At 35.2% G+C, this 17,520-nt stretch overlaps 1 protein-coding gene and 1 long non-coding RNA gene across 21 annotated transcripts in view; both read right to left on the bottom strand.

Annotated features, from left to right (window-relative positions):
* LOC118263928 (teneurin-a) overlaps positions 1–17,520 on the bottom strand; it is a 330,884-nt gene that overhangs the window by 182,960 nt on the left and 130,404 nt on the right. The window lies entirely within an intron of this gene.
* LOC126912589 (uncharacterized) lies at positions 13,856–14,740 on the bottom strand. The gene is made up of 3 exons (XR_007707288.1): positions 14,211–14,740; positions 14,044–14,150; positions 13,856–13,969 (listed from the first exon to the last, which is right to left on the bottom strand). It is a non-coding gene; the product is annotated as an uncharacterized LOC126912589 (long non-coding RNA).

Genomic DNA, 17,520 nt, shown 5'->3' on the forward strand with positions numbered 1-17,520 from the left:
TAATATATTATTTTCACTAACCATTTTTCATTTTAAAAACGTTACGTTAAAAACTATTTTTGTGGAGACCATTAAATTGAGTTTATCTGTCTTGTTACATTTAACTAATGGGGTTTTAAAATATGATTTTAAATTGTAATTTTAGAAAGGTCTATTGTGTAATGCGTGTAGGACTCGCGTTGGGAGCACCTCTATCTTTAGAATAGCGGTACAGTGTATTCATCTCGAACAATGTTATCAGAACAAACACGACATTAAACACTAACCTTTGACATGTACACAACAGGCCTTTGTAAATAAATGACGAGAAAGATATAGGCCGGAGAGCGCACCTTTCGATAGATTTTCAGTTGTTTGAGAGCGGCGGCGGCGGTGGCGGCGGCGTCGGCGCGGCGTTGGCATGCGAAGCACGCGTCCCTTTCTTTGTTTCGCCCGCTTATAACGAGATATTGTGATTCCCCGCCATTACGACACCGCATACACAGATGATGCGAATATCAAACACCGCATTAGATACACGTTTTCTTATTAAGAAGAGGTATACCCTGAATAATAACAACGTTATTGACTTTCTTTATAGTTATTGGTTCGGATATTTGCACGTAGGTGCTGTATTGATAAGCTAATAAATTTTATGGTCCTATGCGACCTACTCGCCTGATTATGTATATGTATGAAACCATTTAATGATTTATGAATGCGTTGTGTTTATGTGAAGCTAGGGTTGTAAAATATGACGCAATTTTTGTTTACGGTATACGCGAGATAGGAAAAAGGGTATGAAAATGCTAGATATATTATAAAATAAAACCGTCCTTTATTTGATTTATTGTGTTGATTTTTGAGTCTGTTAAGAAGATAAAAAGTCCAATTAAGACAAACAAATTCTTATGTCGTTACTGTTCGTTTAGGATGAGTGTCCTCGCTGTAATGTGTTTACTTACTTTCTTTTATTTTCTTAGGATTTCGTCGAGTTATTTTGATAAGTATGTGGGGTAACACGGACCTTTCGTGGAACGTTCGAATATGTATGTGAAAAACATATCAAAATACTATGCATTTAGTTACAACAGATATATTTTTGGTTTACTCAATCATACTGAAAAAGCAATAAAAGGTTACAGGAAAGTTCTGATTTAGTTCAACATAAAAAGTGTTTTATTTAGGTATTTAAGATGTTATTTTAATGTAAATAAGTGCTCTAGATTTCTGAACCTGTAAACATCACACGAACCTATTTAAGTCCGTTACCCACATCTTCCAGCATACCACTGAGATAGGGCCCAGTAGGGCCTGATGCCTAATCCGGAGCTAACTACCTAGCGGGTTTAGTCAGGGCTCTGGCTCGAAAAGCAGGACAGCGATTGGTATTTAGTCACTAAGAGTCTGACATTCACTCTCGTCTCGCCCAAAGCGAGAGAAATCATTGGATGACTTTCTATCCTCAAAACCAAATGAAATTGTTCACCCGCTTTTTATTTTTCTTGGTACAAATCATTGACCACTGAGAATTTATAAATACCAAAACTGAATGACGATTTAACCAACCAATGAAATAGGCAATCTAACATTTTATATTTTTTTTGCATTTGTCTGGACGTTAAAACTATAAACTTTAGTTCGTTTCGCCATTTCTTCTCAGAGTCGTCAGAAAATGTCAAACTCATCTGGATGTCTTTTTTAAATATTGATATGTAAAAGTGCTATTTTGTAGTCTATTAGCAAAAATAAATTTATTGCTTTCGTTGTTTTAATCAGAAAAATAAAATCCCAACACTAACATATCATTGAAATATATCCTATACATGATGTCATGTAATATTCGTCGAGAACACCTACCTGTAATCCGGTACAATCGGCCACAACAGTGAGACAGGTTCGTTCACCCAAGCCGTTGTGGTTTGAAGCACTGCATGTGCGGTCTTAGACACCGGGCTTAACTTCTTAGGAATACGACTTAAGTGTGTTTGTTGTCACTAAGGAAAGCTTTGGAAATTATAATACAATAAAATAGTAGTAAAGATTTACAAGAGAAAATGTAAAAAGTTTGTATTGAAAAGTTGTTCTTTTTCTTTTCAAAAGCATTTGTATACGACCACACACATAACATAACACACAATTTAATCTTAAATTTCAAAGTAAAAATTATTTATTTCAAATAGACCGGGAAGACACTTTTGAACGTCAAAGCAAATATTGCAATATTAAACAAAATATACTCTTTTTCAATCAAGTTCACTATAAAATTCTGGGATATATTGTTTCGTTGTATATCTTAATTATGTATAATAAATTGTATTTTTTTAAATCGTCATTTATCTTATTGCCTTTAAAAAGTATTTATAGCAAGCCACAACATTTGACGAGAATCAGTAGGAATTACCTTCTAATTTCCTTGGTCCTGACTATACATATTCCAGCATCTATTCTAGGAAAAAATATCGAAAATTGGTATTCACAATATACTAAAATACAAATCTAAGCTAACCTTTAAGTGCAGTACCTACATGGATGGCCACAGTTCCGATGTCTGTGGTTTCGTTCCCAAGCACCGCATTACGTTACACTCCGTTGACTTTTACAACGTCTCGATCGCTTAGCGTTTTTCTTTTGTTTTTCCTGAACCTTTGTAATATTCCGTAGTGTTTTTGCTAATGGAAAGTCACTCTGTTAATACAATTTAAAGTTTAGTTAGTTTTGAACAGGTATTTGTGACTATCCGACCGATCGATCGATCCGATGACAGTTGTCGCATTTGTGATACTGAAAAGTAAAAGAAATACTAAAATAATTATATTCATTTTCATTATATTAATTTCATTCATTTTACAATTAAGAAATGATAGAAATTTATTTCTCTAATTATCACTGAACAATGTACAGCGAACATTTAGGATAAAAAAGCTTGAGACTGGTGTCTGTTGTAAGCGAAACCTATAGTACAGATCACCAAATGAAGTTCTATCGTAAAAAAATATTGCATCACCGTCAAACATTAAATGACGAAAAAATCAATTCGTGTTATTTCTTAATTTTTTCTATAGGTACCTGAGTAATTAAACAACAGAGTAAATTAACTTACATAAAATAACTTAGACCCAACGGAATTACATAACTTTAAGGACATTTTAATCTTGTTTACACCCAACAACTAGATATTGTAGATAAGTAGATTTTCGTAGTGTTTAAGGTCTCAGGTTTTAGGGTCCCTGGAGATGAGTGAGCCCCCAGCTATCATGATTACAATCTCGGCGTGAATTTTATATAAAATTCAATTATATTGTTTGATCGACTTGGGAATTGTATCTCTTTGACCTTGCGTCGGTACGCAACCATTGCTTGGGGCAAGCAGGTGTATTATGGCAAGCGGTGAACCGTTTCTGGGTATTCTTTTATTCTAATGAGAATTATAGTATTTTAAATCTGTTTGTAGCTTATGGAAATGCTAATTCACTTGAGCTTATGATATTTAAAGAAAAATTTTTTTTTTTCTAAACACTTACGTAAAACGTTAAATTGTTACTATTGTAACTAATATATTTTTTTAAATACAAAATCATATTCTTCTGCTTGGACAGGATCTATAATATTGTATTTATAGGTGTATCTAAGAAACATTAAAGATTTTAGATGTCAATTTTTACTTCTAATAAAATTTTACTTTTGTGTGATCGCATGAAATCCAATCGTAATCTTTACAGGGAACAAATCCAGGTACCAAATATATTTAAATCATATATTAATAAAAGGCTTATATGGCATCGGATGTCACGTTATCACGTTACATGGCGGGTGTGACGCAACGATCATTATAATATAACACAGATAAGCAAGGGTGAAATCCTATCCCATTCGCGCCCACAGATTAAAATTAAATTTTATAACGCGTCAGCGAATCGCTACACCGCTACAGCGCTTATTGTCTAAAACCTTAATTTAATTTCATGTGAATTCGTAAATATTAACTTCGTTTATGTAGGTGTAAGCAAACAGTAATTGTTTGAGCCGTATTCGTAAGATATGAGATCTTTTGTAGAAATTAATTACTTGATTTTAATAAATGTACGGTATTTTATGAGTACGCCGCTCCACAAAAGATTTGTGCGACTAAATGGCTTTATGACAAAAAACTTTAACCTTTAGTCTCGCTTTAATTATTTCATAAGATGATAAGTAGGTTTATTGACTTTGTCTTTAATTAATTTGATTTAGGTTTAATGATAAACATGTTTCAAATGAAATTAATAAAGATGTACATTTTTGTAAATATCTCTTTGGCATATACTGAAATAGTACTTCCCAATAAAAACATCATCTTCCTTACGTAGGCAATCCCAGCGATTCTATTAATAATACCTTCAAGCTTACTGACCTACGCAAAAGACCGCAGTACGACTGGTAATTGTATCTAGTAAACAGATCCTCATAAATACGGATAACCTTTGCAAGTCGGATGTCGATACGATAATAACATGTAAAGATCGAAAGAAGAGGAAAATAAGCCAATCATATTGTATCACAAGCGGGCATGCGTCGGATAATTTTCCTTTGCAGATATTTCATAAATCAGGCATCGATATGAGAAAATCTGATATCATCGAGAATGTCGCACAAAACCGATGTTCGCGCGTCGTCGGGCGCTTCACTAAGCCTTTTTCAACGCGAACGAAGCGATTCAGTTTTCACTGTCATTTATTTGAGACGAATGTATTACGTTCCGTGAGATATGTATCACTGTTCGTTGATGCTATCGGTGCAAAATTTTTCTGTATTTATTTCATGAATCCGCAGCTACATAATGTTATACAGTGCTTATTGATTTCATTTTTTTGTCTATTTCATAGTCATACATGGTGTAGTTACCTAAAATTAGTTCAACCGTAATAGGTATAATATAAATTAATCCATTTATTCACTACCCTTCACTTTCACAGTGATTTATAGAGCAGCCCGGTTAATACATTTAAATCACATTGTCTTGCGTTGCGTGACTCCAAACGTTTCCGAAACGCGTTATAATAGTTCCGAAATCGTTTCGAAACAGCTGCTTTCGAGTAAACGTAGAAAAATATTAGTGCGAGCTAACATTCGAGTCTTTAAGTCGCTCGGATGGAATTTTTCTTTGCATTTGCAGGTGAACACTGAAAGGCTGTTTCCGTAGGGAACGGTACACGGAAATGTACTACAGGTAGCGACAAAAACGCGAAAGCTCAAGCCAAACTAGTTTACAGAAGCGAGAGTATGTTGCGAAGCTGATTTACTCTACAATTATATTATTCTTAGTGACTACTACTCCTTGCTTGATATTAAGGGTGACTGTTAACAACGTTGTGTGTACGATTTTCTAAATTGTATGGACAAACAATAATTCCCACATTTTTTATTTTCAATTTCTCACTAAGCTTATCTATCAAGTCTAAAAATAAGCCAGAAGTTTGTAGGTATATTTTATACTCACTTTTGTAAGCGCCTTATCAAGGGATAACGAACGGGTTATTGACCTTTGAGATAATTCTGTTTAATCCTTCAAAGGAATACAGAAAACTGCTACTGTTAAAGATAACATACATATAAAATTAAAAAAAGCCTACGGAGTGCGTTTGATTCAAACAAACGTAATTCTTAGTTATTCTTTTAAAAACGTTGTTTATTTTTTAAAGTTGATGGAATAATGCTTTGAACAATCACGTTAGAAGCAAAGGAAATGTACAACAAAGAAGCCTTTATCCCGTCGCAATGTTTTCCCCTCTATTATATTCCTGTTCGGTAGTTATTACTGGTAGTTACTGAGATAGAACATAAAGGCGGAGATCACGCGATTCATTCGTCTAATTGCATCCAGCGGCGATGCCTTGTCCCTCACCGGCCCACGCTTTGTACAATCAGACGGTAAATATAAATAGAGCAATTAAAATTAATCGAAATTGTTCGAAGATATTCCTTTGCATTTTAACACAGGATAAATGAGACTTAGATAATTACCAGATCTATTTTGATCTGTGTAAAGTATTTTAAGGCATACGTCATTATCAGCTACCCTTTAGTTTAGTCAGGTTACCATTGCATTATAACATTGAAAATATAAAACTTGAGTTTGGAAAACCTTTTCTATGAAATAGCTCATAGAGTTGATTATGTAAAGTAGGGCTACTGCTCATCTGTCTGGCCCAGCGTGATATCGTAAGAAAAATCAATATGTGCTCGCCTAATTTCGTGAATATCTAATATAAAAGCCTTCGTTCTTATATTAAAGGGTGTCAAAACACCGACACTGAAAAGGCCCACTCGGCCTTATAAGTGTCCATTAGGGAGGCGAGACTGATATCATGTAACCCTATATATTTGACATTCGGCAAGGGCCTACGAGAGAAAATGGGTCTGATAACGATGGCTCTTTTAGGGTTATATTTATTGTCAGATTATACATACTTACACAACCCTATATGCTGTAACAGATACGTGTAACAGTCAATTTTCATAAGTGTGCTCTATCAAGAGTACGTCCCTACTTCGAGGATTAAATTAGGAGTTGCCACTTACGTAGCTTCAGAGAAGTCAACTTAAATAATATTAGCTGCCTACAAAACTGAAAGTTGCTAACAGAAAAATACGTTTTATATAAGTTACGAGTCTTCTCAACAAATATTAGATTAGGATACTCCGAGACCTGGCCGTATTAAAATGTTACTTTTATGCTTAAAATAGTTTCTATACGAGACCAACTGGTCGTGTCTAACTAAGATTAATTATAGACATCGGGATAATTTTGAAGCTTGTATATTTTAATTCAGCAAAAACTATATACGATTTATTTTGCGCATACCAGTTTGGATTACATTTTTAAATAAATCTTAAACACCTACTCAGTTGACCACAGAGTTTAGATCAAAGCTTTCTAATAAAATACCCCTTTTTAAATATTACGTATCAAATGCCTTTGTGTAATAAAAATTGGATTCATTAAACTGAATTGCACATACATTTTAATTACGCCTGAGCTTGACTCTTTGAAGCGTAAAAAATAAACAAAATGCCAGACAAAATTAAATGTGGGAGTAGCTGGAATAATGATTAAAGTTCAAAACAATAGTTTTTGGCCAGGGCTGAATGTGAGCAAATGTTCGTAGAGAGGCGACAGATAGTGGACCCTATTCAGAAAAGCCAGTGGCTCCAACGTTTCAACCGAGCTTTAGCTCACAGATATCGCAATTCCACTCACAGAGGAATTGTCGAGTAATTTCACATTTATATTACTGTGTCGCGACCCAAGTGTCGCCTGAATATATGTATGTACAGCATACGTGTAATACGCCGCGAACTTCGGAACGAAACACGGCCAGGATTAATTACGTGGGTTTTCTCACATTCTTGCAAAAGGAATCTTAAGAAAGTGCGAAATGTCTTGGAAATAACCTTATGTAATGCCATCCGTAAGGGAGGTTGCGAATTAACTTTAGTGATGATTAAAACCCTCCGAGGCTTTATGTACACATACGACACACGAGTACATATTCCATGTCGAATGAAATGTCAGATGAATAATTGTTTCAAAGTACGTTTCATTCATTAGTACCAGTGTATATTATTTTCGTCTACATAAATATTATCTGTAGGATAGCTCCGTAAGCCGAAGCGAAAATGAAATGAAAAAACGCTACTAAAAGCATTGGATTTGAGTAGTATTAGCCTTTTTTGTAATTATTGATTTGCTCTAATGGCCCTAAGTGCGGCTACTGAGAATAATTTTGCGATTGGGCCGAGTACTTTGATTTCGAAATTGCCTGCCGATAACATAATTTGCGAAAAGTGGTTGCTTTATATAGAATAAAAGTGTGTTTATCTAAAAACTAGTAACTACGACTAACTTTAACAGGATACGAAGTATTCACATGAACGTTAAAACCGTGGTCTTGTTCGTGCTATTACAAGGCAGTACAAATATCTGCGCTTTAATTTCAAGAACGTTGATGCCGCTATGTGCTATAACGGTTATCTCCTGGTGTTACAGTCGAGCACAAAACATTTAAGTCGCAGTTTGCGGTTGTGCGATAAGCTCCATAGCCAACCATGACCTTATATCCGACCTCTTCTGTCTCACATTCAGAAGATACGGACATTTTATGAACCGGCTATTACCGGCTCACCTTGAACACACGGATACTTCTGAAATTGGAAAATTGATAACGGAAAAATTGGAATATGAACTGCCTACGCACGACTTATTAATAACTAGGATTATTTTATCCAATTACTGTTGACAAATTTGAAATTGTTTTTATAGGATGTAGTTTATTTATTCTGCAATTTCATACATAAATAACAATTACAAATTGTTCGAGACTGATATTTTAGGAAACCTTTTAGAATGAAGCACAAAATTTATTCATTTTATACAGGCTTTTATTTATTTCTGAATTATCATAGGCCTCCCTAAGAATAGAACGATCGGTCTTGTTCTACCCACATTGAGAATATCCCCGCGACCTTCAAACTTCGTGAGTCACCTACGTAATTGACAAGTAATGCTGAAAAATAAATTATAACTTCTGAAGCTGTCCACAGACTAAGGGTGCTTTTCCATCAGAGATGTGCTATGCTACGTTGCTGTGTGTGTTAGGTATCTACCAATCATATTTATTGGTACACATAACTTAGCACTAGAGGAAACGGACGAAGATATGTTTTATATATGGAAAGATGTGTGTTACAGACGTGATGAGTGCTATGGATATGTGCTATGGATACGTGCTATCGATGCGTGCTGTGGATGGCTTGCCTACTATCGATACATCTTATACTCGAACTGCGTATCTTCCTCACACAGTTACTTTCCAGGGACGCGTCTTTATAGCACATCTTACTCGCACCGTTACGTTACTTAGTATCAGTGGAAACGACACATAGTTTCGCGGCTTAGCTATTATATCCACGCAGCCAAGCTACTTAGCACATTTCTGATGGATAAGCACCCTAGCGGTATAAAATAAACTGCGAAACGAATCATGTCAGTTATATTGGACTTTTTAATCCGTTGTGATTAGTTGGAAAGTTAGCATTTGGTGCCCAAAGTAATTATGACACAAAGCTTTTGCTTTATTTATGTTGATAGAACTAATGATTTATTCATTTATTTTAACTTTTAAGTAGGTACACAAAACAATAAATAAATAATGGGACAAAAAGGAGATGTTTTGGCATTCTTTTTCTCTATCAGTCAGATTTCTTAACATATTAAAATCAACAAATTATATGAGAATCATTCAGAATATAGGCTTTTGTAAGAATCAGTAACAATCATAATGATTAAATATGTTAAAAATTATAAAAAAAAAAATCTGTCAGGACTCAAAAAGTTAAGCATCTAGACATATTACCTACACAGTAAACAAATTGTGTCTTATTAAATAGGGACAAGGATACATTTTGTTAGTACCAGACAGTATATATTTTTTTCAAATTGTAAGATCTATATCATATAGAAAATACAAAACAATTCCTTCACATATACCACCATTCTCACTATGCCTAAGTACCTATTTACTTACATAGAAAAGGTATAAAGTAAGATGTTGTGTTTAAAGATTGAACTAGTGACACGGTAATGCACTTTCTAGTGAAGTGCCATGACGTCAATCCATCACAAGTCACCTGCCTGCACTTTTATGGTTAAAGCATTTTACCGATACCTTTTATACTGCTTTCATGTGATCAAAACGATGAGGTACGTTAAGTATGGGTGTTTATTCTTGATAAAAGAAATCTTGGAATTTTATTGTATATTACTACAAAGAAAATGCCCGAAGGGAGTATCAATAAAATGCAAGCTTTTTTTTTGAGGGGGGACGTCATCCTGTCTTCTCCCGCCCTGGGCGAGGCGTGAGGGAGTGTCAGACTCTTACTAACCAAAAACCACCTCGTTACTTCACCTGCTTTTTGAGCCGGAGCCCCGGTAAACTCGCCAGGTCCGGAGAAAAATGCAAGCTTAATGTCATATTTGGCAGATTTATAAGTGTTAGAGTTATAACTTTAGTTTGTCTGTCTTATTTAATATTTTCTTCTGTAGCCTTATCGCTATCCCGATTAGCAAATAAATCTCATATATTTTGTCAAGTTCGTGTCGCATAGAGGTGAAAGTTGCCAGTTCAAAAAGTAAAACAAATAACATGTTGGTGACGTCATGCTTATAATGCTAAGAATACTAACATAAATATCGTTTACTCATTCTGCTGAAAAGAAAATATTATTTCTTCCAGAAGTCCAGCATTCACTATACAAACGAAAAACAGAAAACAGATGACATGTCAGTGACGTCTTGCACGAAATGACAAGGACAGCAACTTATCGTGTTCTCTTTCTACTCAAAAGAATATTGTCTTCTATATATTCTCTTTTTATAGCAGAAACACAGTATTCAATAATAAAATAAAACAAATGACAAGACAGTGACGTCACGCTACTCAAATAAAAACGTTATACTACTGGCATAAATAAATTTCAAAAATGGAACAATGAATTAGGTATTTGCAGCCAGTCCAGCTGTCCAGCTGATTTTTAACAAAAAAGAAAATAACTGAAGGATATAACTTCTGAATGACTGTGCTAAATAATTCAAATGGTATCAAGTTGCATTTATTATCTTCAAGACAAGGTTTTTAGGCACTGGACTAAAGTCCGAACGGGTTGCTAGTACTACAATAAAAATTAATGACTGCTAAAACGTTTTCTTGGAATAAGGCTATTAAATACTATCTAAATACTCGACGCTTGTACCTAAAGCTAGAAAATTTAAAATGACCTTAATCTCTCATCTTAGTTTTCTAATCTCTCTTAGCTAATTAGAAATCCCTGTTAAGCCCATTTTATTTATTATTTCTGAGAAACAATAGCGATCGTAGTTATACTACATTATGTAAACATTAAGCTAGAAATTCGGTACCTAAGTTCTTTAGTAAGTAATAGCCAATTTTACCTCTATTATTCGGGAATTGGTGGCGATTCCAACGGGATAAAATTAGAAAGACTTAATACTTTATATACCTGATTTTTATTGACTTTTAGTTATCCGGTTTATTAACGATTAGTTTTTACAAGAAATACTTTACATCCAGCATTAAACTGACCGCTATTAATTTTGCGCTGTAGTGACGCACTTTTTTATGAGCACCCATTTGGACTTTCGTATCACAATGTATATCACAATGTATATTTCGTATAACAGCAATTTTTCCTTTGTTCTCAATTTAAATACCTCACATTTACAGTTAATTTTAATTTCTTCTTTTACAACTTAACTTTATATTAACAATACAAAAATTTTAGAACACATATCCCCTACACACTCAGTTCCCCGTGTGCGTTGCAAGAACGTAAAGTATTCACCCTTTGTGCATTGACCTGTATAAAAGGACAAATATCTTAATCATTCAGAACACAAGATCTAAGAAACAAATAATATGCTTCCGTGTTTTGTACGGATTTAGGAATTCTAATAATATTGGCATTGTAAGGAATAAGTTTAAAAGATAATAAATATTTGCAATACATTTTTTTGTGCTTTCTACCGTAGTCAGCTGATTTACAAGTCTAGTCTTGATTTATCGTAACAGACAAACTTAAAGCTTCAATATACATAACTATAACATACGGTATGTAACCTATACTTTATCTTTTGAACGTATTGTCAAATACTAGACATTTTCTAGCCTACTAGTGAGACTACTACTAAAGTAAATCAGAAATATTACCGAATGACGACAAACTAAATCTAGATAATAATAATTAGAAGATTCAACCAAAGACACATTTAGTATACAAGACAAACGAGACGAAACATCCAACAACAAAAATAATATTTCCTCAAACATTTGTAATAAAAGATTAAATACGCTATTACTTTAACATAAGTGCGAGGCTAATGTAGATTTTTTTACTCATGAATAGTCACGCAATCTACCCTGGGCACCGTCAATTGATTGCGACCAGTGAGCTGTGTAAGTCGGTACGGGAAGTGTGCCAATTATACGACGTTAGACCGCCTCACGACACTTCTGGGACGAGGGTGATTAGACAGCGGTGTTTTTCTATTACTCAAGTTAATTTGATATTGTTTGAGGATGCTATTAATGATTTTACTGCGTTGTGTGTCTTTGGGCATCATCAATAGCTCGTGAGACCTTACTTTTGAACGCTTGGCAAGCATGTCGGAGTTCGCAGTTTAAAAGGATCAGGTTTGTCAGAGAACCCTACTGCCCAATTTCTATTAAATATGTAGTCTCTTAGCCACTTCTTACGATACCCGCGGGAAGAGTACCTAGAAGTGTTTAATTTATTTGTTTGGGACACAAAAACAGTTATAATAGAAGTGGTAACATATGTATTCTACTCTGTCACACGGCATATTTATAATTGGTTGAACAATTTAGTTCAAAATAGTTTAGCAAAATCTTCAATGAAAACCATGTATCGTGAAGAAATGTAAGCCTACGAATGTATACTAAGTTTCTGGGCAAATATCCAAGTAGATATTTCGTTCAAATACATAAATATCTTACGTGATTTGAAAATCGAACGCAACGTCTAGACTTTTAAAGTTAAATAAATCACAGATTAAAACCAAATACCTGTAATAAAAAAAAAACAAGATATGAAATTAAAAACAATTATCGATTAAGTTTTATACGGAGAAATCTTTAATTGTACACAGGTGTGTAAAAAAAAGTATTGAAATTACTACGAAACCCATTAATGAGCTACACCAATGACTCATTGTACTACGCCAGTAGACTGGCTAGATTATTCTACCTCTTGAAATAATGATACTATAGGTTTGACAAACTTTCTGAAAGGAACTTCTTTTTCAAAATGAAATAAATTTTCCTATTTTTACATCTACTTACTTATCATTTACGGTCTGACGTCATTGACATGTCATTTGTTTTGCCTTTTTGTTGCTAATAGAAAACGCAAAGTTTGAATTTAGAAAGAGAACACAATACTATTATGTTTATGTCCTTGTCATTTTGGGTCTGACGTCATTGACATGTCAATTGTTTTTATGCTGGCAACGTAGCAGAAAAATATGGTTGCATTTAAAAAGAGAACACGATATGTATATTTCCTTGTCATTTGTATATGAAGTGGCAACGTTGCAATTTATTTAAAGTATAATTTGAATGTGTACTTTTATTGTAAAGTTTTATATATGTCGGCGCAACCACATCAATTATCCAGAGAAAGTAGAATAAGTTTGGTTAATTCACTTGATTGTCCTAAAAATCAGTTTATTAATCATCAGTTGATTATTTTAAGTTTAACACGATGTAAAATTAACGTTATCATTGTACTAAAACTTGTATTTCAATACTTAACCTAAAACTTGTAAGCACGTGCTCGTGCGCCGAGTCCTATAAATACGCCCGCACTGTAGGCAATCGAGGCAGTTGCACTCCGATCGCCGTACAGTACGGACCTCCTTGGGAGTTGAATAAACTAAGTTTACAGTACTCGTGAAGTTTTTCTAAGCCCCAAAATGGGTGACCATCGTGAGAACAACAACTGTGACGTCAGCAATGATGACGTCACACTTTTTCAAAACACCACGTAGATTTCTCCTTCGTCATCAGAAGTGGGATTGCAAGAAGCCCTTACCCCAGCCGCTTCATCATCAGCTCTTCCACCTGATAAACTGGAACGAATCAACAGCCGCAAGTACATCAAAACCACGACCTGGAGAGTGAAAACAACCCACCAGAATAAACAGATAAGTATTGCATAGTTAATTACTCTTTTCAAATTTCAAAAATTCCAAATTAAACTCCGAGAACTCTACGAGACCCTCCGAGAAATCTACGAGACCCTCCGAGAAATCTACGAGACCCTCCGAGAAATCTACGAGACCCTCCGAGAAATCTACGAGACCCTCCGAGAAATCTACGAGACCCTCCGAGAACTCTACGAGACCCTCCGAGAACTCTACGAGACCCTCCGAGAACTCTACGAGACCCTCCGAGAACTCTACGAGACCCTCCGAGAACTCTACGAGACTAACAACTAATTTATAATGAACAGAAATCCTTCTCAGAGAAAATACTTTCTTTGCCTACAGGTAATCACATCACAACATAACAAAACCAACGAGAATCACCGAGAACCTACGAGAATCACCGAGAACCTACGAGAATCACCGAGAACCTACGAGAATCACCGAGAACCTACGAGAATCACCGAGAACCTACAAGAATCACCGAGAACCTACGAGAATCACCGAGAACCTACGAGAATCAACAAAAAAATCAACGAGGCTGGTGCAGAGCGCGCACCGCCTGTCAGTATGGCCGTGTCGGCGCAACCACATCAATTATCCAGAGAAAGTAGAATAAGTTTGGTTAATTCACTTGATTGTCCTAAAAATCAGTTTATTAATCATCAGTTGATTATTTTAAGTTTAACACGATGTAAAATTAACGTTATCATTGTAATTTCAATACTTAACCTAAAACTTGTAAGCACGTGCTCGTGCGCCGAGTCCTATAAATACGCCCGCACTGTAGGCAATCGAGGCAGTTGCACTCCGATCGCCGTACAGTACGGACCTCCTTGGGAGTTGAATAAACTAAGTTTACAGTACTCGTGAAGTTTTTCTAAGCCCCAAAATGGGTGACCATCGTGAGAACAACAACTGTGACGTCAGCAATGATGACGTCACACTTTTTCAAAACACCACGTAGATTTCTCCTTCGTCATATAATTAAATACGTTCAGTACAATTTGCGAGAAAGATAAACAAACATAATATAAATTTCACTTTTGTAATATTATAAGTAGGATAATAGGTACTCATACAAAATAATAATTTAATGAAGTCATTACATACACAACAAAAACTGTGTACACAATAAAAACGAAGCATTATTAAAATGCCCGGTTAGCTAAACGCAATACATCGAGTTTTTTGATCCGTAAACATAACAATGTGGAAATAATTTCTTCCCGTGTAAGGTTTTCCTCCAGACGGAATTATTATATCTCCTGCAATTGTGGGGCAGACGAGAGCCACTATACCCACGTATAACAAAGAATTGTATAGAAATTCTCTCAACTGGAAGGACGGTCCACTTTAACAAGACTTTTTAAGTGACTGGATAACGAAGGCTAACTGGGTGTTTGTTTCTGCAAATAGAAACGTAATATCATATTCTCTTGCTACCATTATCTTTAATAGACTTTCATACTATCATACCTTCCACGCTACTAGAATACTTGTGTTATTTCTCGACAAAATCAAGAGGTTTACCTTTGAAGAAATCCCGTTTGACGTCGTCTTTTACATGACATTATGCCTAGAATAATGTTTTTGATGTTAACAAAAACATTGGCACAATTTACAAGGTAGGTACGCTATTCGTAGCTAACAGTTATGTAAAAATAAAACCTGACGGCAGTCGTGTCGCGTCGCCACGTCGCTCCATACAACGACACTCACCATTAGTTTACATACAAATGGGTGTCGTTTTACATAATCCATCGTACACGATCGCTGTAATTTGTTGCGAACCTTCTGAATAAACAAATTGATCGCGTTCATAATGCATACGCGACGGCGTGGCGTGCGGGATAATTAAAATAAAATCTCTATCGGTGTACGTAATACGTCAGTCTCGACTAACGTCACTCGAGTCGAGCATTGATTGATCAACCGCGCCAGATATATCGGTTTAAGCGGAATAAAGCGTTGTTTACCAATCATGACGTTTTAATAATCCGCTACATATCGCTTTTGTCAGTTCGTTACTATCAAAAGCATGCGAAAGCTACATCAGAGTATTTATCGTATACTCAAAACGTAGAAATTATTTATTGATTCATATTTCCATTGCTTTCATTCATGCTCTTGAATGTAACCAATTCGTTTTCGAGTGATGCATGCCTGTGATATATAATACAGTGGTACCGCACGCGTTGGAACGTAAATACCTACGTAAGTACCTGTGTGCAAAATCCACGAACAAACGGCTAACGAACGCGAAGCAAGAGGCGATACGATTTGTCTGCCGCTGCGAAATTCATGGAGGTAGGAATGTGGTGGAGGCGAATCGCTGGAAATTTACATTTCATTAGCAGCGTGCAGTTGAAGTGGAGTGCCAGTGCTGTCAGGACGCATAGTGACGGACATACAGCCTGTGTGACCGGACACAAAGTGCATTACTATGCAGATTTAACTTGTGATGGTCACCGCTGTCTTGTCTATGCGTGAAAGGAGATTAATAGTGACGAATGGTTAATCTCAACCCATTTATATGTTTATGAATAGTATGTTTACAAATATGTAGTTTGTTTTTTGATAAGCGTCTACGCATTGTACGGCACGTCGTAGCACTCGTAGCTCGCTACGAACGCGCGCTACGCGGCCCGAAACGAAAACACTTATTTTTTTACAAAATTTTCTATTAACTCATGTTATTATGTTACTTTCTGAGAAGTGTGTAATATTAATTTTCTCTATACAAACAATCAGATATAAAGTTTAATTTATATAAAATTCACATTTAAACAGTAAACTCATGAAGTACTTGTAACAAGATGCCTGGTCTAGTATTATGTTAATAAGTACACTGAACTGCAAAACGGACATAACCAGTGACATGCAACAACAAGGAGGCCAGTAGTCATACATTGTGCGATAAACTCTTTTCCTTTATTACGAATGCAGTGCACTCGTTAGTAGCTCGACGTCGCGACTCGGTATTTGCGCCGCCTGCAAGTGGCGATATTTCAGCGCGCCCAGAACCTGTTTGTGAAAACTTTATTCACGTCAACTGGCTGTCTGTCAACTACAACACAAACTCGCTATTATTACATACAGAAAACTCGCAGAGCGATGGCCGACAATAATCCGAGCCTTTGAATAACAGCCTTTATTGCGATAGTTTGCGCACTCATTCAAACGTCTCATTCAATTCATTCATTCATCTCATCATTGTCTTAACTACACAACAATATTATTAATGGTGCGCGCTTCGAATGAAAGCTACAGAAGGTTTTCATTAGATTTGATTATTCCAACATGGACATAGTTATTCACTGTCAAAAATGGTTCATATAAATCTGGTCTAAAGTGTGATGAATTATGTTAGATATACAATTAGTCTTATGTAAGTAGGATTACATTATATTTCGATTTCAATAATACACCTAATATAAAATGTATCAATTCGTTAACTAAATATTTGTTTCTTTTTTCTCATGTTCAAGTAAACATAACTATAAACATACAATTTGTGTTCAACAGATAAAATAATGCCTACTTCTAGATGTATTTGTTATATTTTCATCTAGCAATCCAGAACTACAATATTTCAGTACAAGAGCTCTCAGACAATATTTTATTACCTTCATCTTGGGAGCATAAACATTTCAAAGGTAATCTGTGGCTTTATATTTACCTTGAGCTAGTACAATTTACCGTCAAAACATTGATTTGGCAATATGTAAAATTCATAGGTACGTACACAATGATCAGTG

This window comes from Spodoptera frugiperda, chromosome 27 (assembly GCF_023101765.2).
Source record: "Spodoptera frugiperda isolate SF20-4 chromosome 27, AGI-APGP_CSIRO_Sfru_2.0, whole genome shotgun sequence".
NCBI lineage: Eukaryota > Metazoa > Arthropoda > Insecta > Lepidoptera > Noctuidae > Spodoptera > Spodoptera frugiperda.